The sequence below is a fragment of the Protomyctophum bolini genome, assembly GCF_963924005.1.
Source record: "Protomyctophum bolini genome assembly, chromosome: 1".
Lineage (NCBI taxonomy): Eukaryota > Metazoa > Chordata > Actinopteri > Myctophiformes > Myctophidae > Protomyctophum > Protomyctophum bolini.
Window position 1 is genome coordinate 9,961,673 of NC_137862.1, and position 21,019 is coordinate 9,982,691.

Below are 21,019 nucleotides of genomic sequence, written 5' to 3' on the forward strand. Positions count from 1 at the left end.
CCACGTAAACCTTCAAGGTAGAGGGGGACCGGCCCTTACCTAGTAGAGATTGTAGGAACTCCAGGATTTTGGGTACAGGGCAGTGTACTGGGTCTTCGCCCAGATCCCTACACCAGCTGGAAAACAGCTTCCACCTGTTGTCATACTGTAGCCTGGTGGACGGCGCTCTGGCGTTCAGTATGGTGTATCTCACCGGGCTGCTCAGCAGTGGCTCCGGCCCCTGAGCGGCCAGACGCACAGCTGGAGGCGTTGTGGGCATGGGTGCCAGATCCGGCCTCCCAGCTGTGACAGTAGGTCCCTCCTGTCGGGGAGGCGCCAAGGCGTTCCGTGACAGAGGCTGTGGAGCAGGGGGAACCATGTCCTCCCTGGCCAGAAAGGGGCCACCAGCAGGATGGTGTGACCCTCCTGAACGACCCTCTGGAGAACTGAACGTACCAGAGGAAGTGGTGGAAATGCATAGAGCAGCTCCTGTGGCCAGGGGTGCGCCAGTGCGTCCAGGCCTAGAGGACTGATGGTTTCCGCTAGGGAAAACCAGCGAGGGCAGTGGGTTGACTCCCCTGAAGCGAATAGGTCCACCTGTGCTCTCCCGAAGCGGGCCCAGATGGTGTGCACCACCTCTGGATGGAGGCGCCATTCCCCTGACGGGGGCTTCTGGCGGGAGAGGAAGTCTGCGAGGTGGTTCCGCTCCCCTGGTATGTGCACCGCCCGTAGGCTGGTGAGACGGGGGGCCGCCCACGTCAGCAGGTCTGTGGACACCTCTAGTAGTCGTGCAGACTTGGTTCCGCCCTGGTGGTTGATGTGGAATACGGTTGAGGTGTTGTCTGACCGTACGAGTATGTGCCTGCCTCTCAAGTATGGCAGGAAGCGTTGTAGAGCCATGTGCACCGCACGTAGCTCCAGCACGTTTATGTGGTCTCGGCGATCTTCCGCCGACCACTGGTTGCGAGCTGTCCTGCTCTGCCACACCGCACCCCAGCCCAGGGGGCAAGCGTCGGTGGTGACGATCTCCCTGCGAGAGGGAATGGACCCCATAGGGACCCCCCTCGACAGGTAAGCCCTGTCTCTCCATGGGGCTAGGGCGAGTAGACACTGTTGTGACACGGTTATCTTTTTGTGTCTGTGTCGCTCGGCGTCCAACTGAAAACTGTTCAGCCACCTCTGCATGGGGCGCAGTCGCAGCAAACCCAGGGGGACAACGGCCGCCACGGACGTCAGTTTGCCCAAGAGGCGGAGGAATGTGATGAGCGACAGCCGACTGCCTCTCCGGAACATGGGAAGAAACTTCATAATGTCGTCCACCCGGCGTGAGGACGGACAGGCTTTCATCGTTCTGGTGTGTAACGCCAGACCAATAAATGTTGTGGTTTGGGATGGGATCAGGCAACTTTTTTCCACATTTACCTTTAACCCCAGCCGGGCTGCATGGGACAGGAGACGTGCTGTGTCCTCGGCTACCAGCGCCTGGGATGGCGCACAGATCAGCCAGTCGTCGAGGTATGGCAGGATCTTGACGCCCTGCGATTGGAGAGGCGCCAGCGCCGCTGCCACACACCTCGTGAATACTCTCGGAGAGAGGGAGAGTCCGAACGGCAGAACTCTGAACTGCCAGTGGCGGCCTCGATAGGCAAACCGCAGGAACTGGCGGTGTTGCCGAGCAATGGGGACATGAAAATATGCGTCCTTTAGGTCCACTGATGTGAACCATTCCCTGTGGGCGATGGATTGCAGGACGTCCCTTGAGGTCAACATGTGGAACGGAATGACCTTCATGTATTTGTTTAGCACCCTCAGGTCTAAGACGGGGCGAAAACCGCCTGTCTTCTTTGGCACTAGGAAGTATGTGGAGTAGAACCCCCTGGGGTGCTCCCGGGGGTCTACTGCTTCGATGGCGCCCTTGGCCAGGAGGATGGACAGCTCCTGGTCTAGGGCAAGGGCCTTTGCCGGGTCGGCTATAGTGGTCATTCTGACCCGGCCGGCTGTGGGGGGCCGGCGTCGGAACTGAAGCTTGTACCCGTGGGTTAAGGTGGCAATCACCCACGTGTCCGAAGCTTGAGCAGCCCAGTACCTGAGCTGCTGAGGTGTAAAGTATCCGACGGCCGGCCGCGTGGTCTCAGCGTCTGCCCCCCCGGCCCCTAGGGGCCCTGGGGGGGGGTCCCCCAGGGCCCGGGGCACGAAACTGCCTAGTAGAGGGCCGGCCAGGGTTATGGCCCTGCCTCTGTTCAGTCCGCTGGGAAGTGCGCTGGCCCCAAGTGGGGGCCTGTGGCAGGCGAGCTCGGGTGGCGGCCGAGGGGCCTCTGCTCCTGTTGGGAGGTCCCTCTGGGGGAGGCATGCGCTGTCGCCTCAGGCTTGACAGCTGCTCCTTGTCCGCCCTGGCCCGGATTGTGCGGTCCAGCGCTTCCCTCGCAGCTGGGCCGAATATCGCTCCCGGCACCACTGGAAGACCGCGCAGGGTTGCCCTGGTCTTCTCAGTCAGGTTGGCCTGAGAGAGCCAGACTTGGCGCCGCGCCTGAACGAGAGTGGACATCATCCGTCCCAGCTCTCTTGACATGAGGCCGAATGCCTCCAGTGATGCGTCGCAGAGGGTGTTGGCGTCTGCGGGCTCTGCGCTCGCGTTGTTCGCCTGCAGAGATGCAGAGAGGGCGAGCATGAGGTGTGACAGGGAGTTGGAGATCCTCCCGGCACGGGCTCCTGCATCATAAGCCCTTATGAGGAGGTCATCGGTGGTCCTGCACTGGGGTCGGGGGCACCTGGTGTCCTGCCGTAGCGCCTCGTCGGGGTCGACAACTAAGGAAGCGATGCAGGGCTCCACAGCCGGCATGCGCTGCAGGCCGACTCCTTCCGGGTTGTCCATGGCCGCGAGCATACGCCCATCGGCAGAGAGACGAGAGCAAGCCTTCGAGTCTCTCCAGCAAGTGTGTAGCTCCTTCAGGAAGTCCTCTGAGTGAGGAACGGTAAAGCTAGAGGGGGCTGGCTTGTTCTTGAAGAAACGGCTTGACGGGGCTGACTCCGCCTGCTGCGGTCCAGCCAGGCCCTGATGATCAAGAGCCATGTACAGGGCGGCCCTCATGGAGCCGCCAGCCGTCTCAGTCAGACCGGTCTGGGCTGATGAGTACGAGCCCTGCTCAGAGGCCTCGGAAGCCGCCTCTGCCCCATCCGCCTCACTTTCGTCATAGTCGTGGAAGTGGGTGGCTGAGGCCGCCAGGGACAGTGTGTCCGGGTCCTGACCCTCAGGGATCAGGTGCGGCATCGGCGGAGTAGGTGGTTCTACGTCCTCCGGCTGGATCTCGGGCTGACGGGCCATGAACATGGCCCTCATTAGGGCCAGGTCGGCAGACATCTGGTCGACCTTAGATGATAGCCTATGGTCAGGCCCCGCCCTTCTCTTGGAAGCAGGGGTCGAGGTAGCAGGTGTGGTGGATCGACGCTTGGAAGCCCTGGTCTGTCGTTGGGTTAGCATGCCCAATGGGGGAAGCTCACCGTCCACCTTCTCCACCTGTGCCAACCTGGCTATCCTCACCTCCCGGGGCATGATGGTGCAGTTCATGCATGGGTTGTCGCCGAGTGCCTCCCTCAGATGTTGGGGGCCAAGACACCCAGGGCAGAGGTCATGCCCATCCTCTGGCCGCAGAGGAGCCTGACAGGAGGTGCACAGGTGGTGGCAGGGTTCGTCCATCGGTAACCCACAGATGTAGCCCAGAGCGCGGACGCTAGTGGTTGCTAGAGGTGGAGCCGTATGCTGGAGGGAGGGAGCGCAGACGCTGCCTGTGCCAGCAGAGGCTACTGTTGGCTGTGCTAAAGGCCGCTTAGCTGGAGGAAGGGGGCGCGCACGCCACCTATGCCGGCTAAGGGGTGCTTTAACAGCGATAGAACAGTATATATAATATATAATTATATATAGTATATAATAATAATACAATATATATAATATATAATTACATACAGTATATAATAATAATATAATATATATAATATATAATTATTATTATATTAATATATACTATTAATATTATATTATTAATTAGTATATAATAATAATAACAATACAACGTATAGTTACATATATCTAATTTGACAAACAACAACCTATAAAGAGGCAGTGACTCTATGCCGAAATTAAAGTACACTCTTGAAAACAGTGACGACCAAATCAGTCAAGCTAATTCACATATCCGGGGTTACTGAAGTAACGCCAAACTTAAACTATAAGCTTAATAGTATCATTAAATAAGTACACTACAGTACACAGAATGAGTGTTACTCGAGTTGCACCGTGCTGCGGCGTGCCGCGTCGCAGACACGGGCTAAACCGAAAACTAAACAATAAACAATAGCAAATTAGCAATGTCGGCTAACGTGCTGGGAGCGGGCAGCGCTACGCTTGCCGTCACTAGCACTACCGCATAGCATACAATTCAATTAAATGCATGCATGGGAATCAAACAGTGTAAGCTGGCAAAGAGACCCGAACTTATCCGTTCAGCTTTAACCAGTGCTGAACGGGACGCTATCAGGTCACCGATCGTAGCACGCAACCGTGTGTGTGGCAGGGAAGCAGCGCGCACGCAGCCTATGCGCACAGGGGTTGTTTGCTTACCTTTAGTTCGTTCCCACGGGGAAAAGAAGATATAAGATGATAAGATGATAAGAGTCGCAGTTCCTGGAGGGCGAACGCGCGTCGCTACTCCGACCAATAATGGTCACGGGACTACCAGCAACTCAATAGTTCTGTAACAATGCAGTTCAATTCTGCTGTAGAACTCTGTACTGTGTACAACTTGCGCAGCGAGAAGAAATTAGGGGCTGAGCCCCAGGTGACTGCCGGAAGTTATAGACTACTCCGGGGGTCATCACGGGGTCAAAATTGACATTGTTGGTATAAATACTCGACTGCGCATGCGCGAAGGGACGTATTCAGTGCTTAAAGCACCGCCTCTGGCGGTCAGCAGGGACGAAATAGAACTAGAACTGCACTCTGTCGAGTGCCTACTTTCTTGTTGCACCCAACACTAGTAGGCCATTTATGGCCTACTAGTGCGCAAGCAGAGCGTGCACGTACTGGTATAACTGGCTCCCAATGGTGACGTAATAAAGATATGTTTCAGTGTTGGGTGGATTAAAGGAAATGCCTCTATGTATATGTATATGTAAGTTGATTAGCGGTGTACTGTGGTTACTTGGGTCGTTTGATGCGTATGTGACAGTGCTTGATATGACAGTGGTGTCAGATTACATACAGTACATAGGGGCATTACCTTTAATCCACCCGACACTGAAACATATCATCATTACGTCACCATCGAAAGCCAATTATACCCTGGCATTGGTACATATCTTCATCACGTCATATGCTGCTACGGGACATACTCATCGTAGCACCTGACGAAAAACATTACTTGCACGCTCTGCTTGCGCAAGTAATGAGAGTAGCTCTGGACGGAGAGACCGACCCACCGACCCAATATGGATGGCTAGACACCTGCAGAGCAATGCCCTAACATAATTGAATAAAGACAACAGATAGCATAAACAACAATAGCAAGTACACTGTATTGCATGGAGATACAGAGGTCATTACAAGCATGTAATAAGGTGCATAGCTGTAGTGAAAGCGATACCTGCTGTCTCTTTCAGTGGGTTCCTGAAGAATTTTTACACCCGATGAGTTCCAGAGTTCTCTTGTAAAAAAAAAGTGTGTGTGTGTGTGTGTGTGTGTGTGTGTGTGTGTGTGTGTGTGTGTGTGTGTGTGTGTGTGTGTGTGTGTGTGTGTGTGTGTGTGTGTGTGTGTGTGTGTGTGTGTGTGTGTGTGTGTGTGTGTGTGTGTGTGTGTGTGTGTGTGTGTGTGTGTGTGTGTGTGTGTGTGTGTGTGTGTGCGCGCGCCTTTCAGTGGTTATGAGATGGTTTTTAAAGCCAAACCACATACTTAATGTGGAGCTTAATTCAACCTTGACCCCTCACATAGTAAATGTATTTTATGTCTCATAACCACTGAAAGGCTCTGCGCACGCACACACGTACACACGCTCACGAGAGAGAATAGGTGTCCATTTGATGTTTTGGTGAGCAAAGAGATGTTGTTCCCTATATGTCTTTATGAGTGATACTCTTGTAGATTGAATGGTTTCACTTCACACACATGCACGTCCGTGTCCTCAGCAAAAAAGATATTTGTGTCTTCTCCAACTTGCCCAATCTGTCATTTAAATAACAATGCTTCATGGTGCAGGGGCACGTACAGTACGTACTGTAGCTCTTAAAGGCACTGGGAGATGACACTCTTGATAGGACTATTTATCTTATGCCCATCCATTAGTAATTCACAGATTCATTAGATAACAACCCTTTGCACTTTGCACTTTAATTTATGCTGGCATTATCCGCCATTACAATTGGAGTTGGACTACCGCCCCAAGGCGCAACATTTTACCATGCGCTACCTTGCACAAATTGTAACATAGATTGTCTTCTCACAACATTTTTGAGCTTTATTTAACCCCCCTTTCTGACATGATAGCAGGCAAGATACAGTGTAGGGCCTGTAGGCTGTCGGGCTCACTGTCTTTTGACGCTACTGGCTCTACAGAGAAACATGCAAGTGTGTGTGTGTGGTTCTTGCATTAACAAGATAACAATATGCAGTCAGTGATGCAGGCTGTCAATTATTATTATTATTATTATTTTAAATCATAGTGATAAAGATCTGGTTGGATGAGATTTCTAACTTGGTAGTGTGTATGGTGCTCGGTGGTTTGATTGATTGAACTATTTATTAACAGTTTGCAGAATTACAGTACATTTCAAGCACAAACTCATTGTTCTACCTCAACTGCACAGAGCTGCCACCTTCTTACCTCCTTCCACATTGATTCTTTACTCAAAGGTATTGAACCTTTAAAGAACTCTTGTGCTGTAAACATGGTATGCCTTTTGCAAACGTGTTTGAAATATTTTAGTGGCAAGGTCGTTGAGCACATTCTGTCAAGGAGTGCTCATTTCCTCATGATGCAACTTACTAATGTGCAATGCGTACATAACTTCTGAATGTACATTGTCATATGACGTAGATCGGCGCACGGCAAAGTATGAATCTGGTTTTACTCTGCAAGCATTTGTGTATTTGCCAGGCTTGTTTTTGTGCTAACTCCAGTCCAGAATGTATTTTTCAACATGTGTACATCTGTACATAAGGCTTGGCTGTCCAAAACAACAAAAATGGCATCTCTTTCTGTGTCAATAGGTTTGAACCGAAACTACTTAAAGCGCTGGCAGGCCTGGGTGTTCTGATTCCCACAGCATGGGAGAGGGCACTACTTCTGAGCACTAAGGTTGCTCTAGTGAAAGCACTTACGGCTATTCCTTCACACTGGTTAACCGCTAGCCTTCATTATGATACCTGAGCTCAAACCCATTCAAAGGTAGACTCTGGCTGTGAGAAGCACTCACTGTGTAATGAACCTTGCTGAATGAGTAACATTATATGCCATCATGGTATAGTTCTGTAGGTTGCCAGTGACAAAAATGACAATGACGATGTCAAAAGTAAGCAGGGTAAAGTTCTCCAGTCTCTTAAATCAATGCAGTATTTCAGAACAGGCTATACAAATTTATACCTGTAGATTATGTTGTTCAATTGTAGCCTATGGCCTGCTTCAAATTTGGGGCCACGGCAAAGGGGGTCCCATCCTGAAGCTATGGTGGTGACAGTGAAAGGTCTAATCCTCACCTTGTATTACACACACTCGCACACAAAACGCAATCACGTCTTATGTGCACCGTGTAAACATACCCCGTATTTTCGAAAGGAAGACCCAATTAGTTTTACAGTGTTAAATATCTATCGGATCTCTTCGCAATATTCGTCGCCGCTGAGTTCTGTGTGTCCCCCCCCAACACAATGACGTCCAAAGGCCTGCCAGGGGCCAGCAGAAACCCAACCCAAGCTCAAAGGACATTCTTGAGTATTATCTTCCTTGTTGATTCATTTTCCTCTTCTTTCTTTAATAAGTAACATGTAAAAAAGGAAAAAAAAAAAGAACAGGGCCTTTGTTCTGCGCATCGGTGGGCAGATCTTCGAGGTTTCAGAGGTGGGTTTTACTGGCCGAGTTAGCTCTCAAACCACTCTTTGACGTTGACGAGTGTGGCTTTGATAGGGTCTGTGGACAATACACAGCCTCCCACCTTCTGGTGCCCTTGTCAGGGGATCCGTGTCAACCGCGTAACCTCATACTCCCATGTATCACTTCTGCTCTCACTCTCGCATTCCTTGGTGGTAATGGCCAAGGATGTGTGAATAGACTCACTTCCCTATGAGAGAGAGAGAGAGAAAATCAGGTGTATGAATTAGTTGTGAAGAATATGCTGGTCCACCTCACCGCCACAGAGGTATCTATGAGATGGCTCATTCTGCCCATCATACGCATTCCTGACTGACACGCTCACAAAGCACCTTTGTATTCCAGTGTGTCTGTGACTCATATCCTCACTGCAAGCCAGCTACCTATAAGTTAACACACAGTCTCACACACACACACACACACACACACACACACACACACACCCACACCCACACCCATTCATTGCTAGTCAGAGACACAAACATTCAGCGACAACGGCTCTGTCCCATGCACCCACACTGTACATATACACATCCTAATAGAAACGCACGTGTGCCCACATAGCGATATTCTCTCATGCTATAGCTTTCTCTCTGTCATGCACATACTCGCACTCTCCCGCAAACTCACACATTTGGCCTTGAGCCATTTCCCTTGTGCAGAGTTATGGGCTGACAGTTTTAACACTACCTGTAAATGAATGTGTAGGGGAGGGGCAAAGGGTAGAGATGACAAGAACTTCGGAAGAGTGGATCGTTACACTACCGCACTGTTATCTGAAGCGACCCACGCTTGTAAAAGACAAGATGTGCATTGTATGCGTGTGCGTGTGTTCATGCGTGCGTGACGTGCATGTGTGCATGCAACTGTGTGTGTAGCATACACTTGCACGTGTACTGTGTATGGCACACTACTGTTTTCACAGCACCCCCACACCTGTTAAGCCTTCACACCTGTCTGATCTTTCCATAACCAGCCGCAGCATTGAATATCTTCAAAGGCCTTGGAGAACAGAGGTTTTAACGTCTGAGTATGCACGTGTCCACCATTGTTCTGGCCGTGGTGGTGGAAAAAAGGACCTGTAAGTCCATCTGCTTGTCTCCTATTTCTGTCACAATAACGGATGTTGAGAATGTGAACACACATGAATGGAAACTGCAGTGGGTTTAATAGCTCTATCCTACATGCACATACTCAGTATTTTTTAAGTGAGTGGAGTGAATTTCTGACCCCATTTTCATTGACCAACGTTTGGGTTCCAACAGACCAGAAATGCCTCTCCAGCCTATTTTTCTTTGTCACTTCACAGGTTTGATTAAAAATTCAAAAAAGTTAAACGGGTAAGCGTTAATATTTAGCGTTAATATTTAACGCTTGCCTGTCGTTTTCATTTTAAAGAATTGAAAGAAACAAGGGCAATCGGTTAGATTTGTCTAATATTCCTAAAAGTGCATGCAAGGCATGGCAATATGCTCCTTGGTACTATCTCCCTGCATGCCTCCTTTTCTTCCAGCAGAACCATTACCATGACCAAACAGCAGGGAGCGCTCATGCATTGACACAGTGCACGGTAGGCATTGCACAGTCAAGCCTTTGTCATCAGAGCCCTCCTCCACACATCCCTGCAATTAACAAGGAGAAGTTTTTTTTCCTCTGTAGTCAAGGTCATGTACACTTAAGTTCAACCCCCAGTGGGAGGAGCAGCAACAGAGCACAACCTGTTATTTGCCCGTTAACACTGTTAAACGGGGTGCTGGAGAAGCTTGGCCCCTCTGTCTGTGTGAACAGAAGGTGGAGGATAACTTCTGAGCAGGCTGAGCGAGCCCACAAGCCAAATTCCAGTACCCAAAATCTCGGCTACTCGCTCACTCGCACTCAGTCAGTCACTCCAGCAAGGTGGTGTTATGGTGGAATTGGTGACCTGCTGAAATATGTGACAACCGTGTAGACAATCACATAATGTAAATGTGTCCTAATGTAAATTGTTGCAGTTTGTTCATTAGCAGAGTTAAACCTAACTGTATTTAGGCCATGTATTTAAAGAATTCCATGTAATAGTTGTGTGAACAAGATGGTCACACATTTGGCACAAATTGGCAGGTCACCAATTTCACCGTAATTTGCCATGCTGGAGTGAGCGAGTGTGAGTGAGCGAGTGGACGAGATATTGGGTATTGGAATTTGGCTACAGAGCGCCGCAGAAGCGGCCTCAGGCCAGAGGAGTGTGTCCCTGTAAAGTGTAAATGGTACGCGGGAGCAAAAAGAAGAAAATTCCCCCCTGTGAATGGCACCGAGTAATTAATCTCCAGCAGGGGTTTGCCCTGCCTCTGACATTATGACTGACGTGTGTGTGTGTGTGTGTGTGTGTGTGTGTGTGTGTGTGTGTGTGTGTGTGTGTGTGTGTGTGTGTGTGTGTGTGTGTGTGTGTGTGTGTGTGTGTGTGTGTGTGTGTGTGTGTGTGTGTGTGTGTGTGTGTGTGTGTGTGTGTGTGTGTGTGTGTGTGTGTGTGTGTGTGTGTGTGTGTGTGTGTGTGTGTGTGTGTGTGTGTGTGTGTGTGGCATAGAGGTGTTTGATTGCTTTTCCCTTGGGCCTGCCCCATCATGTCCTCTCCTTCGTTTGATGTCTCTCCTCCTCTACACAGTGCGTCCCCTCTTTGCCTTTTAGATTTTGTACTTTCTCACATTTTTTTTGCCATCGGTTCACTTTGGCAATATGGATCACACACCCAATTCAATTCAAAGGGCTTTATTGGCATGAGAAAACATACGTTTACATTGCCAAAGCAGAAAGAACACACCCACAACAATACATTAAAATTCATGGGAACGGTATCTTTAGCTGTAAACGGAGAACCTGTCTTAAAAAAAAACACACTCCTACGCAGCGGCACGCACACCAATATACATTGCATGTTTATATTGCATGTTAATATTTCTACAGCAGACAATGCACTATTATAATAGCATGCTGTACAGTAGAATTCCATGGGGTGCAGTAAAATCACCGTAAAATCCTCAGTGTTAATTCATTCATTTGTAACTCAGATCATGCTAAATGCACCCAACTGTACCCGTAAGGGGCAATGCTTCATATTGGGTAATGGGAGGGCCAGCGGGTAGACCTCTGCCCCGTCACTATAATTCAGACATTACCATTAAAATACGCCCATAGGCAACCATGATGACTCTGACATGATGACCATAGAAAAACCTGACACGCCCATATATAGGCAGAATCACTGCCACATCACCTTGACTCAGACATAACCATAAACATACGATGCGGCCATCTATACGCATGTCACTATGACTCAGACATAGCCATAAACAAACTTCATATATACTCATATGTCACAACATGTCTGGGTCTAACATGGGACATACAGTATTGGGGCTTCCAGTAGACTACCAGAAAGGAAATTCTGCTTGGGACCAGAACTAGTTTTGAATGTTTACTGTATGCTTGAAGATCTACTAATTTCACAACTTCTTAAAAGTTGTTTTTATTAATTTATGGAATTTATTGTATTATCTTCGAGGGGGACTAGCCCGTCCTATGTCCAGCTTTGAAGGTTTGTGTAAACACAAACATTGTCCTAACACAAACATTGAATGCCATTGACAATGAATGCCCAGCTTTGAGTGTTTGTGCAAACACAAACGTTCAAGACGAAGGTGAGGAGCCAATTCTAATTAGCCGGAAAGAGAAGATTGGAGATTGTTCATTGTTTGAGCATCCCATAACGATTGTGCCAAGGGGGGGGGGGGGTTCTGTTGCTGGTAGAGGGATGTCAGACATTACGCAGTACCGTACTTAGGAGAGATTGGCCGGAATGAGATGATGATTGAATGATGATAAGAGTGCCCCTCACTTCACACAGCTGTGATTTATATTTCATTTTTGGTGGAGGGGGGGCATTTTTGAAAATGTTAAAAAAATAATAGGCTAATAATAAAAATAAAAAAGAATCATAGGGATATCTATTCACAACCTATATAAAAATGAGTCTTGACCCACAGTTTGGGAAATACTGGTGTAGCTATTTGTGTTAGTAAGCAGAGCCTGGAGGGGGAGGGGGGAGGGGGGTGTGGCCCCCTGAGGGCCGGCCACATTAATGACAACCACGCTTATGTAAAGCTTCATATTTATAGAGTTTAGTCGGTCTTCAAAAGGCCACAGCTGCAAAGTCCACAAACCACTGGCCCCGGAGACGCATCCAGAGCGTCACAGAGCGTCACACACTGTGTACTTACTTTACTGTACTGTACTTGGGACAATATTCCATTGGCATGCATTCACTCCATAAGCCCACAAAGCCTGGGCCTGTCCCCAGTAGCTATAGCGTGTTCTGTGTCCACAGACACACATTGTGCACAAGCACATGCACCATTTTCTTCAGGAACTGTCTTTAAGTGGACATGCATTTTGTGCGCGCACACACACACACACACACACACACACACACAATCTACTAACTACACGAGTAAGACGCGCAAACGCGGGAAGCGAACGCAGCTCGTACATATTTGGGTTTTGGACGTATAGCTGCTTTGGGGACTCCTTATATGGTTATGGCTGAGTCATGGTGACGTAACAGCGGGACAGACACTTGCATCAATCACAAACAAATCACTCAGCTCCATATATGGGCACAAAAGCGGGACAGACACACACACAGACAGACAGACATGATCTGCTAGGTCTCATAGTAAGTGCTCAGTGCATTCGCAATTATGATCATACGCATACGAACCTGGAACCTTCGGATTCCAAGACGGCCACTCTACCTCCTGATCAGCCTGCACTGCCTCCCAACCCCCCCATACACAAGTGCAAATACACACACATACGAGCACAATCAGCACATTACGTACACAATTGCACACAGAAACATATTCACACAAATTGTAATAATATATAGTAGTAGAAGAGCAATCATTCCTCTTTTTGTACATTTCATATATACTGTATATATATATATATACAGTTATCCCTGAGAACAGAAAAACACTGAGAGAATATGGTTTGATCTGCCTCTGACCTCACACTCTGCTTACCATACTTAATACATCTGTGTTTAGAGAGCTGCATATACATGCTGTGTGTGCGTGCATGCATGCGTGTGTAGTGTGTATAGTGTACCTCAATATTAACACACACAGATTGAGAGTGTGTTCATCAGTGTGCATATGCATCTGTAATGTGCACATGTGACATGGACACATGCACCCTCACTACAAAGAAAACATGGTCAAATACTCTTTCCACCAGCTCGTGGACAGCACATTTAGTATTGCGAGTCCGATATTTATTTTGGGGGGTTTTTGCGGGGGTTCTGAACATTGTTTCCATCTTTCCATTGCTAAGGTCTGGCTACTGAAGGTATCAAATGTCCCTCTGGACATCATTATATTTTCATCTTATCGTGTCGATGATGGTGACGTTAACGGTGTCTAGACAGAGTGTGTGTGTGTGTGTGTGTGTGTGTGTGCACGGTAGCTGTCCCCCATCAAGGCTATATCCTGTTGCAGTACTGCAGTAGTAGGAGGCCAGTAGGCATGTCATTCTAGATGATTTATTAATTTTTGAAACTGAATAAATTAATATATATTTATATTGTTTAATACCCTAACCCAAGAATCACGCCATTCAAGTTCACATGTTTGATTTGATTGGAACCGTCAGGCAGAGAAACGGACTGACTTAAGACAGCTCAGACTTCCACCTAAGGCGCGATCCATACTCCTGTTTTAGAGCCGAATAAAAGTGGGTTCGGAGCCTACAATGTGACGTCATTTAAGGTTCGGGGGGGGGGGGGGGGGAGGATATGTTGAAAATATGGGAAATCGTTGAAAAGTAATTTGGTGTATGGCCAGCATTAGAGTATGACTGAGGCTCTGAAGGATGAAAAATGATGCCCAGTGGTGGAGACATCTTACCTGAAGTACAGAAGGCCACCAGCAGGAATGTGGCAGGGAAATCCATAATGCATGACCGAAAAACCAAACAGCTGGCATTCTGGGTGGAATTTAGTGTCCTTGTTTTTCACAGTTCAGGGTCAAGGCTGTCCCTACTCAAGCACTGCAGCAACTGTACATGGTTTGGGGAAGGAATTTGCAGATTCAAAAGTTAACAGAAGCAGAAGGCAAGGAAACAGCAAGCGCCAACGCTTGATCACACACACAGTGTCTTGTCAATCCCAGACACTCCTTCAAAAAGCTTGTGACCCAGCAGGGGTCCCCAATAATTGGCCTATGCTTCTGCAGTGATGAATCGGGATTACCAGTTTGTCTGGTACAGTATCTGATCTGTTCCCTGGAACTTACTTTACGAGAAGTTTAACCACATGAACCCTAGCATCCCTATTCTGAGCCCTGGGGGAGCAGCAAAGTAACACTCCAAAACACAAAGACCCTGTCCCTCACAAACATGGCAAAGAAAGGCCACTTCCGCCACTTTGTCTTCATATGCCCTTATGTGTGAAAGTATTTGTGGTGTCTTTCACACAGTGTTTTATGCTTTTGGAAACATGTTACGTCATGTGTTGTGTGTGTGTGTGTGTGTGTGTGTGAAGACAGAGGATGCACAGAGTCATCCAGAGTGTTCATTTAACTCACATGCTGTCTCTGCAGAAGAGTGCTCCCTCAACGAAAAATGTCCTTATAACTTGTAGATCGGTTATGTTCACTATTTGTCATATGCATACTATATATATAGGTCTTAACCCATTAACACCAGGCAGGTCTGCCTACGCCCCCAGCCAGTGTAAAATACCCGGTAACCTGAGACTTCTCGTGGCTTATTGCTTAAGTAAACACCATTGACAATGAAGGGGAAATGTACGTCATAATGTGCCTCATTACGTCATATTGTCTCTTTATTGTTAATGGCGTTTAATGTTTGTGTTGGCACCGTTTGTTTCACATCACCTAATCAACATGAGTTAGATTTTAATATATTAGCTTCACAGCGGTGTGATTATTTATTTTCTCTTCTGGGTGGTAAAAGTAAGTAAGTAGCCTTGCCAAGCCATGAGGCCGGCAACCTATCTCCTGTTTCTGTAGCGTGAGGCAGCTTGATGTACAAGTACACCCCCTGGACATGACGCTAGTTAGTATGTCGCAATACAACCCTTGATGCTGAGTGTCAAGCAGGGAGGCACTGGGTCCCATTTTTAGAGTCTTTGGTATGACCCGGCCAGGTATTGAACCCCGACCTCCCAGTCACAGGGCGGACACTCTAACCACAAGGCCACTGAGCTGGTCTCTTCTGGGTGGTCCCTGGCACAAGGCCACTTCTGGGTGGTCCCTGGCACAAAACATTTTCAGATGGTGGGTCAAATAATACATATCAATTTGGGGGTCCTTGGCATGGAAAAGCTGATTTCTAGAATCACCCTAGCCTCGCGTAGCGATACTAATATCACTGTGTGGTTATTGGTCTGGTCCCTCTCAGTGTTAGATTTATCTCTGCAATGTCCTGCCCCATATTTGCATACTGGGCTCTGGTTGGTCAGCCTGGTTCCAGACGGATCTGGTTGGCTCGTCACCACTTCGGCTGTGAAGTCCTCCCACAAAGGAGAGTGGCCAGACTTAATCCGCCTGGGTCAATATGCATTGCAAAGGCAGATGGAAAGCTGACTACGTGAGGCTATAGAATCAGCCTCAGGTCTTAATGGGTTAAGTGGTTAATCTCACCTTATCACCTCTCTACCCTCACATTCTCTTTCTCATCTGTTTCTCTCCCACCATTTCCTGGTTTCATCTCTTCTGCTGCTCTCTTTTCTTTCAGTCATTTCTTACTTTTGCTCTCTCTGTGTGGCCCTGACATCTTTCTCCAGTTAGTGTGCGTGAACTGAACTCATCGAGAAGTAAAGCACAAAGTCGTTTTTGTTTTGCTGAAAGTTGCGGAACTTGACGTGACCTCGATGTAAAGATAATGGAGCCATTCTATTCTTTTTGCGCTCTTAGTACATTTTTCGATCAAGAGTAACAGCCAAGGTCTATTCATATTGACCATAACGAGTTTATGGTTCAATAGCATAACACATTAAGATATAGATGAACAATGGAGTGGATTGTCTAGAGAGACAAAGAATTGATTATATATTGACGGGATAATAGTGACATGTCAAGGCCACAGCGCTTGAGGACATGGGAAATATCTAGATAGGAATGGCAGCACAGACATTGAGTAGCACTACATAATCCTGACAGCAAAGTTCTAAAATTGCAGGGAAACACATTTGACACACAGAAGTATCATTTCCATTTCGTATGAACACAAGGCTGCTGTACTTTATACCTCATACTTTAAATGCTTAGTATGAGGTATGAAGTACAGCAGCCTTGTGTTCATACAACAGAAAGATTGGGTATTGGGTAGGACTGACGTTATGTATCTTTCAGGACCTTTTACTGCTTCGTCTCAACCATTACTCTATGGTTCTGGTCTCAGCCACCGCAGTGTATTTTTTGACGTTCCGTTTTTCACCAAAGTAGAATGTTGCCACTACTGTTGGAGCAGCCATAAACTACACAGGTTCATCCCGATGTTCTGGGCATCTTTGTAAAGTTAGTGTTAGTAAAAGCAGGTAAAAGAGTAACGTTTGAGCAGACTAACATCAGTCACACTACCATTCAATTAAGTAGAAGACCTGTGAGTTTACACCGCACATATGTTGTCTCCGCCTACAGGAAATACGTTTGCTGCGACCATGAGACCCGTTTCTGAATTAGTCTATAGGAGTAGTAACAAAAAAAATGTTTAGCAATGAACTCAAAATGGCGTTAATATTGTCAGGTGGAAATGGGCCTGACCCATTTGGAGTGCTGCGTAATGATCCAAGGAATTCAGGTAGAAATTATTAGAGTGTATTTGGCCTATACAGTTACAGGCCAAAACACGAATCAGCCTGTTATAACGCCACCATAAGGCCGATATGAAAAATGTAGATTGGTATTTCTTCCTAAATATACGTAGAAAGTAACGAAAAATAACAACGTATGTGCATTAATCATAGCAAAGTGCACATTGACGTGCTTGAAGATCCTTTCTGCATGGCTTCTATATTCTCCATTTTATAGCATGTACAACATCTCAGCTTCCTTCAGGCAAGGTTCGTAGTTTAAATATATCTGGCTAGTGGCTACTACATTGGTTAATACATTGGCCATTTAGCCCTAAGTGCAGTTAGAAGTAAATCTAAGTAAATGCTGTTGTGGGATGATTTTAATGAGCACATTTTAAAGACAGAATGAGGTTCAACAGATCTGAGAGCATCCTGGGGAGGGGGAGCTTAAAGTCTTAGGATTAATTTGAACAACAAAAAAACTGAAAGCAGTAAACTGTATGTTCTACTTCCAGTGGTTTCAGAATTCAGTCCCAAGGTCACCCGCAGCCAAAGCAGTAGCTAATGAAAGCAAACTCTCTCTCTCTCTCTCTCTCTCTCTCTCTCTCTCTCTCGCCTCTCTCTTTCATCCCCATGTGAACCACAAGGACAAAGAAGGACATTTGCCAAAGGTGTTGTGTTATTTAAACTCAAATGCTTCCCTCGCTTTTCTCTCTTTCTCTCACTCTCTCTCTCTCTCTCTCTCTCTCACTCTCCTTAGAGAGAGAGGGAGAGTGAGAGACCTGTGTCTCTGTGGTCCAACCGGTTTTATTATCATTCCTAGCTCTGCTCTTCTTCCTCTGTCGTTTCATCTCTCCCCTTCACTCCTCCATACCCTCCACCACCACAGCAACAACTATTCACCTGCAAATTCCTTCACTTCTTTGCTATTACCAGTGGCTATGGATTCAAATGCTCTTTAAAAGCTGCATGTCTCTTTTATTTTGGTTTCTCTCTCTCTCTCTCTCTCTCTCTCTCTCTCTCTCTCTCTCTCTCTCTCTCTCTCTCTCTCTCTCTCTCTCACACACATCCCAATCACTCCCCTGTCTCTTATGACCGCAACTTCCTTGTGTTCTACCCACGAGTTGCTGTAGAAGAAGCTCCTCTCTGACAATGATCATGGTTTGGTTACTTGGACTTGTAATGGACTATATGCACACAGACCCTGTGTGGACTTGTCATGGACTATATGCACACAGACCCTGTGCTGTGGCCAGGAATGGTAGGCAGTGTGTCGCTGTACCACCTCGAGAGCTGAGGAAATTCAAAGGTCTCAGAGAAGGTCCTGAAATCCTTCTCATAATTCAGATGGTGATTATTATTACTGTTTGGTACAGGAATATCGCTCCCTGGCCTGGACCCCTGCAGAGGGTAATAACTTCACTGCCCTCCCTGTCAGACTTCAATTCCAAGAGGTGTCTGAGTTTTAGTGATGGGAGTTGATTCATGTTCACCGTTCCACGTTGACGAAAGAGGAACGTCTCTCGTCAGCCCGTCAAAATCTGAATCTTGCCTCGACATGTCTTTCCACACGGAGGAAACGACTCGAGGAACGATTACTTTTGAGGTAATGACCGAGTTTGTTCCTGTTCACCCAAAACAATGAATCACTTGATTGACTCGCTTGTGAACGTCACAACACCACTGAGCAGAGATGAAAAGATTTTGAAGGATCCACATGGTCTGTTTGTGCCACTGTGGTCAGGAAACAAAGTCTATAGACTATCGGCTCTGTACAATGTCTTTAAACTATAAATACCCCCTGTGTGTGTGTGTGTGTGTGTGTGTGTGTGTGTGTGTGTGAGACTGTGAGACTGTGTGTGTGACTGTGTGTGTGTGTGTGTGCGCGCTGCAACCGTAAAAGATAAACATCCCAATACAAAAAACATACAAGATGTTAATTAATAAAAACATGCAACAAAAGCAAATACACACGGGGACAAATTAACGTACAGTGTTTCCCACAGGACTTTCTGGAACTATGGTATATGATATGATGTGATGAAATCTGTTAATTGTGAGACTATATACAGTATGGTGGGACAATTTAGACCATGGCGGGCCTCCATGGTATACAGTAGTAGATTAATGTGTGCATAGACATGCGTGAATGTGTGGGTGGTCTCAACATTGGTCATGTAAGAAGAGGGACGTCAAGGATATAAAAGCCTGAGAAAGTCGTCATTTGACTTTTTTTAAACGTGCATCTCCCGTTCGACACCCTGCCTCGTGACACGTCACGTCACGCCACCATATATGGTCATCTCCATATAGGAATATCACGACACTGACCTCATCAAACCCTGGATAACCATAGCCTACACTACACGGAGAAGACTGGATCATTACCTAGATTTGCATATATGGAGCTGGCTCTATATCTATATCGCTTACAGTTAGTCCAGAATGCCGCCACACGGTTGCTTACAGGTACACGTAAGCGAGACCATAATATGGTCTCGCTTGGAGGGAGGCAATATTATTGGTCCTGTACTAGCCTCCCTCCATTGGCTTCCTGTGCGATACAGGATTGATTTCAAAGTCTTGCTTTTTGTTTTTAAATGTTTAAATGGTTTGGCACCCATTTATCTCTCTGAATTGCTCAAACCTTATGTTCCCACAAGGACCCTCAGGTCCTCTGACCAGCTTCTCCTGGTGGTGCCTAAATCAAGGCTGAAGCTCAGAGGGAACCGAGGCTTTTGCAGTGGCAGCTCCCAAAGCTCTGGAATGAGCTGCCTCGGCACATAAGACAAGCCCCCACTCTTCAGGTGTTTAAATCACGCCTCAAGACGTATCTTTATTCTTTGGCTTTTCCAAGCATAGTATGAGCTGTTTCTGATGTTGAAAGTGACAGTTGAAGTTGTGATTTTTATTATTTTATTGTAAAGCACTTTGGTACAACATGTTGTTATCTAAATGTGCTATAGAAATAAAGATGGTATGGTATGGTTACGGTATGGAGAAGACTGGATCATCACCTAGATCTACGGAGTGCCGCATGGCAACTACAGTAGGGATAGTAGTAACAGTATACTAATGTGGCTGCATCGATCTGCTGCTACTGTGCAATCCTACCACCTTCTGACAAGAGATTATATTGGAGTGATGTACGCGCACCTTGATGTGGTATTACAGTACAACGGTATGTCGCCTCAAGGTAGCAAGACACTGATACTACAGGGCCTTGTGCAGGGACAGTTTACTGCAATTCTATTGGCTGTACGCGTGACAGCTAGGGATAGTAACAGTATACTGATGAGGCCTCATGGATCTGTCATTACAACACAGTCCTAGCACCTCCTGATGACAAATGATGTTGGAATGATGTGTGTGTGCTCGCCTCGATGTGGAAGTAATGTGGAATTTGTCTGCAATTCTATTGGCTGTCAAAGAGCCTCCACGTGGCTGGCCCCCACGGCTGACATTTTAACCACTGAGCCAAGAGAGCACACCTGTTGCCGGCTCAGAGGACAAATCTTCACCTTCTTTATTGAGAAAAATCAGATTGAGGGAAAAGGAAGTTCCGTTTGATTGCCTGTCTGCTGACTACAAAACAATATCCTACCTATCCTACCCATACTGCCCAGCTCCCCCAGGCTATCCTATACCTGTACTGCCCCATACTGCCCAGCTCCCCCAGGCTATCCTATATCTGTACTGCCCCATACTGCCCAGCTCCCCCTGGCTGCCTACCCACAACACCAACCTTCCCCTGTATCCATGGAACCACCTCTCTTCTGGGTTAGCAACAGAAACACCCTATCCACCTATAGACTGTTCGAATGCCTCATGTTGTTTGGAACAGCAATGTCCGTGTACACCCGTGTATGTGTCCCTGTGACGTTAATGAGCACGAGAATGAATGAGTACCAGTAGGGGCGCTGTTGTGCCAGAAACAGAGAGAGAGTGCTGCAGTTGCCTGTTAATGAGAGGGAGAGAGAGATAGGGGGGAGTTGCACCACTCAGTTCACACGGGTGTGATTTTTGGAGCTCTGTATAGCTTTCAGCTCCATCCAAG

General features: G+C 47.2%; 1 long non-coding RNA gene across 1 annotated transcript in view; it reads right to left on the minus strand.

Moving 5' to 3' along the window:
• Positions 1–8,263: 8,263 nt before the first annotated feature.
• Positions 8,264–21,019, minus strand: part of LOC308317934 — a 31,568-nt gene continuing 18,812 nt past the window's right edge. Inside the window, exon 3 of the long non-coding RNA XR_013964312.1 lies at positions 8,264–8,301. This is a non-coding gene — a long non-coding RNA (uncharacterized lncRNA). The remainder of the gene's footprint in view (positions 8,302–21,019) is intronic.